The sequence below is a fragment of the Notolabrus celidotus genome, chromosome 11 (assembly GCF_009762535.1).
Source record: "Notolabrus celidotus isolate fNotCel1 chromosome 11, fNotCel1.pri, whole genome shotgun sequence".
In the NCBI taxonomy this organism is placed as follows: Eukaryota; Metazoa; Chordata; class Actinopteri; order Labriformes; family Labridae; genus Notolabrus; species Notolabrus celidotus.
The window spans coordinates 16,605,938-16,614,074 of record NC_048282.1 but is presented as its reverse complement, the minus strand read 5'-3'; the positions used below and the strand labels follow the sequence as shown (position 1 = coordinate 16,614,074).

General features: G+C 40.4%; 1 long non-coding RNA gene across 1 annotated transcript; it reads right to left on the bottom strand.

Moving 5' to 3' along the window:
- Positions 1–652: 652 nt before the first annotated feature.
- LOC117821973 lies at positions 653–1,668 on the bottom strand. Its single transcript, XR_004633100.1, has 2 exons — positions 1,115–1,668; positions 653–913 (listed from the first exon to the last, which is right to left on the bottom strand). It is a non-coding gene; the product is annotated as an uncharacterized LOC117821973 (long non-coding RNA).
- Between the last annotated feature and the right edge of the window lie 6,469 nt (positions 1,669–8,137).

Below are 8,137 nucleotides of genomic sequence, written 5' to 3'. Positions count from 1 at the left end.
TATTCTTAAATCAGTATTTTGAATCTACTTTTTTATTATTATTATAACTATTATTTTATAACTATTATTACTCTTATTTTAATTATCATTGTTATATTCATTGCTTTATTCAACTACTTACATGTTTACTCATTAGAAGTACTTAAATACAATTATTTTATTTAACATTATCTTTTGTATTTATTTTATTAACATGTGTGCATGCGTGTATGTATGTATGCATATACAGTATATATATAGTTATTATTTCAATTTGTGTATGTATTATTATTATTATTATTATTTATTTTTCCTTTTTTGGTATGTGTATATGTCTGCTTTCATATGACTTTGTTTAAAACATAAAAATATGTTTGAAATAATGGACCTGTATTGTAAAGTTTGCATTTTGCCAATAAAAACAAATCTTGGAAGAAAAAAAATGTGTTACAACATCAAACAGCTATATGTAACAATTTCCTGACAGTAGCTGTGTTACAAGCTATAACACAACGCATTATTGTGGTTGTAAGAAGGTATAGATGGTACTTATAATATTTACCACCTCAAAATTGAACAGAACTGAAGTTAAAATTGCACATTCATAGTATTTGGATTTGCAGTATGTTACAACTGGCTCCAAATTGTAACAACACAAGGAGGCAAACACAGATTGAGTATTTACCACATGTTTATTTGGTCACAACAATATAGAACCCAACATAAGAAAAGTGTTCATCTGTAATATAAATGGTGCCGTGGGTGTCTGGGTGAGTGTATTATGTAGTGTATGAAAATAATGTAAAAAAGGGAAAAGAGGAGATGTCCTCTCACATGCCGAGCCAGCCAGAGTCAGAGAGTGACTGGAGGGCTGCAGCACCGTAAGTGTGGGTTGGAGCAGGGCAGGTGGGCTCAATCAGCCTGATTAACCAACCTACACTCAGGGAGAAAAGAGGGAGACACAGGAAACAAGGCAAGCCCCAGGGTTGTCACAGTATTTCAGCAGCAACACTAATTTGTGCAGAATTACGTTTATCTCAAGTTTATTTGCTGGAAGTTCTTACACACTTGTTATGAACACAGTTTCAAATGCAGAATGTTCTGGTCTAGAATTATCATGGCTACTTGTACTTACAATGAGAATCTAAATATCATACTTTTCACTACTGTAGATAGCCTTGGTACTCTGGATTCCAGGAGCAGCCTTAAACCAACTTAATTGATCTTTAGTCTCTGGTATAGACAAGATTTAGAAAATACTGGAAGCTACATTTAACATAATGCAGCTAGATAACATCCTCACCTGTACTTTGAAATTCACAGGTGGTATATGTGCAGCACTGCAGCACATGGAAGAAGATGGTATTAATGTTTGATCCTAACTTTGGCAGGTGCAGGAAAAAAAAACAGGCAGTTGATAATACAGTTCTGCTCAATAATCAGAACAGAAGCCATCATAGAGTCACTGGACTGGGTCAGTGACCCAAACTGGGTGAGCCAGTGGGTCATGTCCCCAGAAGCGCACACACTCAACAGGGGAACAAAAAACACTTAAGGGGAGAAACAGACAGGTACCAGGAAAGCTGACACAGTTTGAGGTGAATTCTGGGGTTTCTTGGGACTGGGCTGGCTGGTCAGAGGCATACAGAGCTGGCTACACAGAATCAGTCCAAGTGAATATGCAGGACTGTCTTGCACAGGACGGTAACGAACAATCTGGTAATGTGTTCAGGAGAGGCTTAAATATCAGCTTGATTACTGATTGGAAGCAGCTGTGAATTCAGGTGGGCTGAACTGACTTATGAGGTGGGCATGGCTGATAGGCAGAGAGCAACAGAGGTGAGGTAAGTGGAAAATGAGAGTGGCAGATGAGCAGAGGAACAGAAAGGTGACATCAGGCCTTCTATTGAATGTTTTAATCCCAGAGTTCCATGTTTGAGAACCCCGATGACATTGTCACTGTGATTTTCTTTTAGGCTCACAGCACAATAAACATTATAATAATACTACTCTAAGTTATTAGTAGGCCAACTTTATGTACACAATTGTTAAATTATTGACTTAAATCCTTGAGGAAAGGCACCTCAGCGTGCTGCAGTCACATGATAGCAGGTGTTTCATGTCTTTAGGCCTGTCACTACAAAAAGCACTGATGATTTGATTTTCTGTTGAACCTGTTTAAATGTGTATGAAACTGTTGTTCTTCAATTTCATGATCATGGTCCCATAGATGTGTGAAGATAATTTTAGAATAAGCACTGACTTTAGTATCTATGTCATCAAATCATCTGAAAATCATTTGCATGTGTTTCTCACTGTGCCTCTGCAGGTAAATAAAGAGTTTAATGTAAAGGACACACCCCAGGCTTTGGTCCAGGTCAAAGAGCAGAGGTACACATCTCATGCATACTGAGGTGTCAGGACGATGTGCTCCCTTGCTCACTTTTGTGTCGTCCACTCTGCATAGCAATGGCAAGGACACTGCAGCATGTTTGAATCGTTGAGAGGCGAGGTCTGCATATTAAGAAAACACGGAGGGAGAACAGGCAACCAAAAAGGCCTCTGAATGAGAATCAATTAATTTTCATTTACCTCCATTAGCACTGGGCAGGGATTTGCATCTGTGAAGCCATTGCCAAACTGGCAGTGGGCTTTTTAGTGGAGGGAGAGGGCCACATTAAGCTAATGATGGGGGGCAGAGGCAGAGACAAAAGGCTGTATGTGTGGCAGAGGAGGCCTGGCCGTCCTCTCCTCTCATTAGCAACACAGTGGCCTGCTCTGCTGTCACACAGCGAGTCCCACAGGCTGATCATTAACCACACGCTGGGATGTGAAAAATACTCAGACTCACATTAAAAAGGGAATTCTCAGCTTGTCAAGCAGACATTTCTTAAAGTAAACTGTGGGTACGTTCCTTCATAATGACAAAGTATTCTTGGGTCATTTCCAAAGAAAAGAGAGAAGAAAATTGTAATATTGGAGAGAATGTTGTGCAGATTCAAAATGACTTCCTACAACATGGTGCAACTATACAAGCAATAATCCTGTCTCTTATGCCTGGTTAACAGTAAACAACATACTTTAGATAAATCATATTTAGAAGAAGATAATGTAATGAACTTTAACTTGTTCCATAGCAAACAATACATAACTTGAAATAAAAAACAATAATGATAAATGTATGAAAAGACTACATTTTTACTTACAGTAGATGTTACTTCTAGTTAAAGCTCCTGTGAACTTTCAGTTTGCATTGATTTTGGCGCCCCCTGTGGACAAAGTTGTACTTTGTATGACTGTGCTGAGTTTCTCCTGAACATGTGTAAGTAAGGCTTTTTTAACAACAAAAAAGTGTCCTGCTTTCTTACAAGAGTCAAATATATCACTCATCAGGAATCTTTGCTGCTGAAATATAAACAAAGCCTCAAGCCTCCAGCCTGCACTGACCCACTTTATCTGAAACCTACCACGCAGAAGTTTTATTAGACATTTAAAAGAAAAAAACATCTTGATGCTAGTTGTTTAGTTTGCTTGAGTAGCACACAAAGAGGCATCAGTATTGGTTTTAATTAGGGATGCACAATATTGGATTTTTTGCCACTATCCGATATGCCAATATTTTATAACTCATTTAGCAGATTATCAATACCGATACCAATATTTTTTTCCAAACACCTAATTGCAGAGATCATCAATTATCTTCTGTATTGGAATTAGCATACAGTATTATGGTGATACTCTTATCACATTTGTTAGTGGATATTAAAAAAATACTTAATACTTAAAACTGCATTTTTATTTACGACAATTGCTTTCACAGTGAAACCATAAGTTTTTAAAACTCCTTACCACCTTGAACACTTACAAAATCATGGGGAAAAAATGGCCTGATTTCATTACTTATCACCTTTATTCCTCCATAAAAAGTGGAAGGCAACTACAAAAGCATTCAAAGCCCCATAATCGTACCAAAACTTTACATTTTCATTTCTTTGATGTGCATTGGCAACAGATGTAGAACTGTGTACATAGACATATTGATGGAAAAACATCTTTACCTTAACAGCTTGACTTGACTTCACTTAACCACACTGCCAAAAGGCATGTTGATGTCATTTTTGTAAAGATTATATATTATACTCACCCATGCTATGAGTCTCTGCAGCTCTGTGTTTGTGGGTTTATCATTATTCTTTCAAAAAATGTTTCCTCATTTTGTGTTTTGATAATGATGGTGGAGAGAAAACGGTTTACTTTGCCACTTCAAACACTCCCATCTTGGGAATTAAACTGAGGTTTTTGAATATGAAGGCCAAACCCACCAACCATTCAGGGATTTATCAGGTCTTATTTTGGGATGTCCTGTGTCCTTCAGTATTCACCTAGCTCTTTGTTTATCGAACTGTTTTAAAAGAACTTGGTTGGAAAATGCGATCAAAGTTGCATGCACGTGGTCCTACACCAAATACCTGCACATTTTACAGCCCCTGCTCTTCAGTGTGAAAAATAGCTGCCCGTTTGTGTAGGAGGGTCAAATTAAAACAGGATTAGACGTGAGGGTCTACTTGTCTTACTGCAGCACTATGGTCCAGAGTCTCGCCTCCTCGTGTAGGGAGGAACCGAGACAGTATGAAACAGAGCGGAAGCTACGAGCAGAAAAGGAGATGAAAGACTGAATGGTTGAAGAGAGCAGACAGGGTCACAGATGTGACATTACACTGACAATAGCTGTGGCGGGGGTAAAAGTGTGCAGACATCCCATCTTGGGCAAAGCTGTCTCCCAGCTGTTTGGTTCACCTGTCTATTAAAAGGGAACATATTTCTTAGTGTATACAGAAAGAGGGACAGATTTATTGGGCCTACAAGGAGAAGGCCTTAAAGCTGACCGATCATTACACAAGGGCCTATAAATCACTCTCTCTCTTGTGTTCAAGGATCTGACTTCCAAAGTGTGTTGATCTGTCAGAACAGGTTTAAAATCATAATTTTGCAGCAATTTGCGGTATATTTTTAACTACAAGAAATAAATAAGGGGTTTGGTCACATACTGAACTTAGGACTATATCTGTATAGTTTTGTACTCTTGAGGACCACATGCTGGGGGCTTTACATTAAAGCTCAGACAGATATTGGAGTGACCTCCAGCCCTTTCCTGTACTCAGGCGGCCCCATTCTAAAACAAAACGGACATGACAAGAGAAGAGGGGAGAAATCAGATGGCTTAATTGTTCCATGACAATTAGACCATCAGTCAAGCGAACATTGAGCAACCCAGCAAAAGTAGCAAAAGGGAGGAGGCGGCTGAAGAAAGGGATGAAAGAAGAGGGCACTAAAACACCCACTGAGTAAGAGGGAGAGGGAGAGGGCCCAGCTATTGAGGGCCTGACGGGGCAAAAGGAGCAGAGAGCAGTTTACAATCCTGTACAGTGCTGTTCTGCACCATTAAGTGGCATGGAGGGCAGGCCCAGGACAATAGGCTTCTGTCCCAGAGGAGAAGGCCAGCAGCTCCAGAGGAGTCCTCCTTTTCAGCCCATATGTTTGTGGCCCCCTCACAGGATGCTGCTCTTGCCACGGCCGCATGCTCAGCATCTGGACACAAGAGCTCGGCCGTGTCTCCTCAGTGACCACTGCTGTGGCGGAGAGGGAAACAGCGTCTCCGTGGTTACTCTGTGGGGACACAAAAGGATTCAGGGCAGCACTCAAGAGATTAAGTAGAGGAAGTACTTCTGGATGGAGTGAAATCCCAATTTTGTTGGATTTAGAGTTACAAAAAAATCACAGAGCAAATCCCCTAAACAAGATTGGAAACCGGAAAAAAATCAAGCCAGATGAAGCCCAGTAGAGATAACTTTCAGAATTAAATATACTTATTATCCAATAACACCTTTTTACCTTTTGTAACATTGCAGACAATCTACAACAATCCAATTTTGGATAAAGCATTAAACTTTTGAAGTCAACAATTATATATTTAAAACTTCAGGACTGTAGTTCTGGACTAACTAACAGGTTTTTCAAATGAAGTGGTGCATACAGGCTGGATGGAAAAATGGGTGGTCGCCAGCACACATGCTTTTACAAAAACCTTTTGACCAACATGATTTTTCATACAACAAATTTCCAAACACTAGCAGATGCATGTCCAAACCATTGACACCCCTTTATCTAGTGTATTTTCCTCAGTGCTCAGAGAAACTGTGACTCCTGTCCCCTTGGACCAGCGACAAAGAGCTGTCAGAATGATTGATTATAAAGCTGGGGCCTGAATTTCGAACAAGGGACCTGCCTAAACTCCTGTTCATCCTTCAACAGACCAACAAACCTCCTAAAAGAGAAAAAAATATCGGCCCAAGCAACCAAAAAGAAAAGAAGCTGGGGGTAAGCCCAGAGAAGAAGAATCTTAACAAGTGTTTACCCTCTTTCTGTTGCCAAGCTGTGGAGCAATAACCCACCGTAGCGAAAGGCAGTGCCTGATCCAGGAAGAAAGGCCTCAGCCTGCCGGGTCAGGGGTCACTAACTCCACCATTGTCTCTGACAGGGCAAGCACACTCCAGCTTTTCTCCAGCTTTCAAAGGCTTGTGATGGGGGAGGAAAGATGGGCCTGAAAACACTGGGTCAGGACTGGGGGGCTCTATGGTAGTCGGTGAAGAAAGATCTGGACCCCAAAGGTTAAATGAAGAGCGAAAGGGCCCTTCTGTCCAATTACCGCGGGACAAATGCTCTCTGTGACCCACTGGGGTCAAAGTTCAGCGGAGCCATTGGTAGCGGCACACTCTGGCTTTTTGTGGCTCAGATGAGATGAACCTCCGCTGTGTTTATCTAAGTGACACCCTGACCAATAGTAAAGGTATAAATAATTTGGGGGATTGTGTGCTGCCACTTAGTAGAATTAATTTATAGACCAGGGTTATTGTAGGTCAAACTTTTTAACACAACTCTCAAAGGATAGAGAAACAATTGTGAAGGCAAAGTAACAATAATTGGCTCAATGATTAAATCAGTGCCTAGGATATGTGGAGCAATAGAAGGTTTACACTGATTCATTGGAGCTCATTCTGATGTGCAGCCATGGAGAAAAGAAGTTGCACAAAGTTATGCGCTGTTGAAATAACACCCAGTTCTAAGATATTTCAGCCAAGCAGGTCAGTATTTCTCCTAATCATGGGACTGCCTTGGTCTCTGGCGGCACTTGTGGTGTTAATACCTGCTGATACAAAGCCCAGCGGAGTGGCACGGTGAGGGTGTCCCATATCCGGAGATGGCTGGATTAGACTTTTCTTGAACCACTTCCTCCTGAGCCCATGAGCTGCCAGGGATTATGTTCATGAATTTAATCATCTGCACTTGTTCGGTTAACAAGCAGAGTACAATCATGTTACAAGATTCAGCCCAAGTCCTTTCTGTTCTTCAGCCGTTACAAGCAGCAGGTTCAAATTTTGCTTTTCAATTAACTGCATTACATTCTGTTTTCTTAATCCGTGAGTTGTGGCTTTTGATGAAGCGGGGTGGACTGCTTCTGCTTCAATTAAATCAGTTGAAGGCAATAGGGAAAGAGAAAAATAGTAATATATTTATATAAAAAAAAAAGTGCTATAACTATAACTGCTGTCCAAACTTACTTAAAACATCCATCTGCAGTTGGACTGTAAGTGTTTTGTCGCATGCAGATAAGCATTGTACAGCAAAGATAAGGAAGAGACTCTCAGCAGGGCCAGAGTGAGGCCCATCATCTGTTGAAGTCAGGTAATGCCTGAAAGATGGAGGATAAGCCCTGCCCCCTTATATTGAGCATGCAGGAGAATTTTCAACTTGTTTTTTATATCATAAACCTACATTTGCCTGCCACAGTTTTTTCATACCCCTTCTGTAAGATGACAGGACAAAGAAAAGGAGGCACAAAGGATCTAAACTTGATTTAAAAAACTCAACAGCTACAAGTGTGGCTGTAACCTTTTAAAAAAAACATACAGGAATTAACTTTCACCATTACATTGACTCCTGTGTTAATTTAAATCTTGCACTTTACCTCTGCAAAATCTGTTGAAAAATCTAGAAATGAACCTGAGAACAAACCATCAAAGCTGTGAGACGCAGCCGCCTGGAACCCAGTGAGCGCCATGAAAGCTTTAAATCTCTTCCTCTGCAGAATCCATTTAGC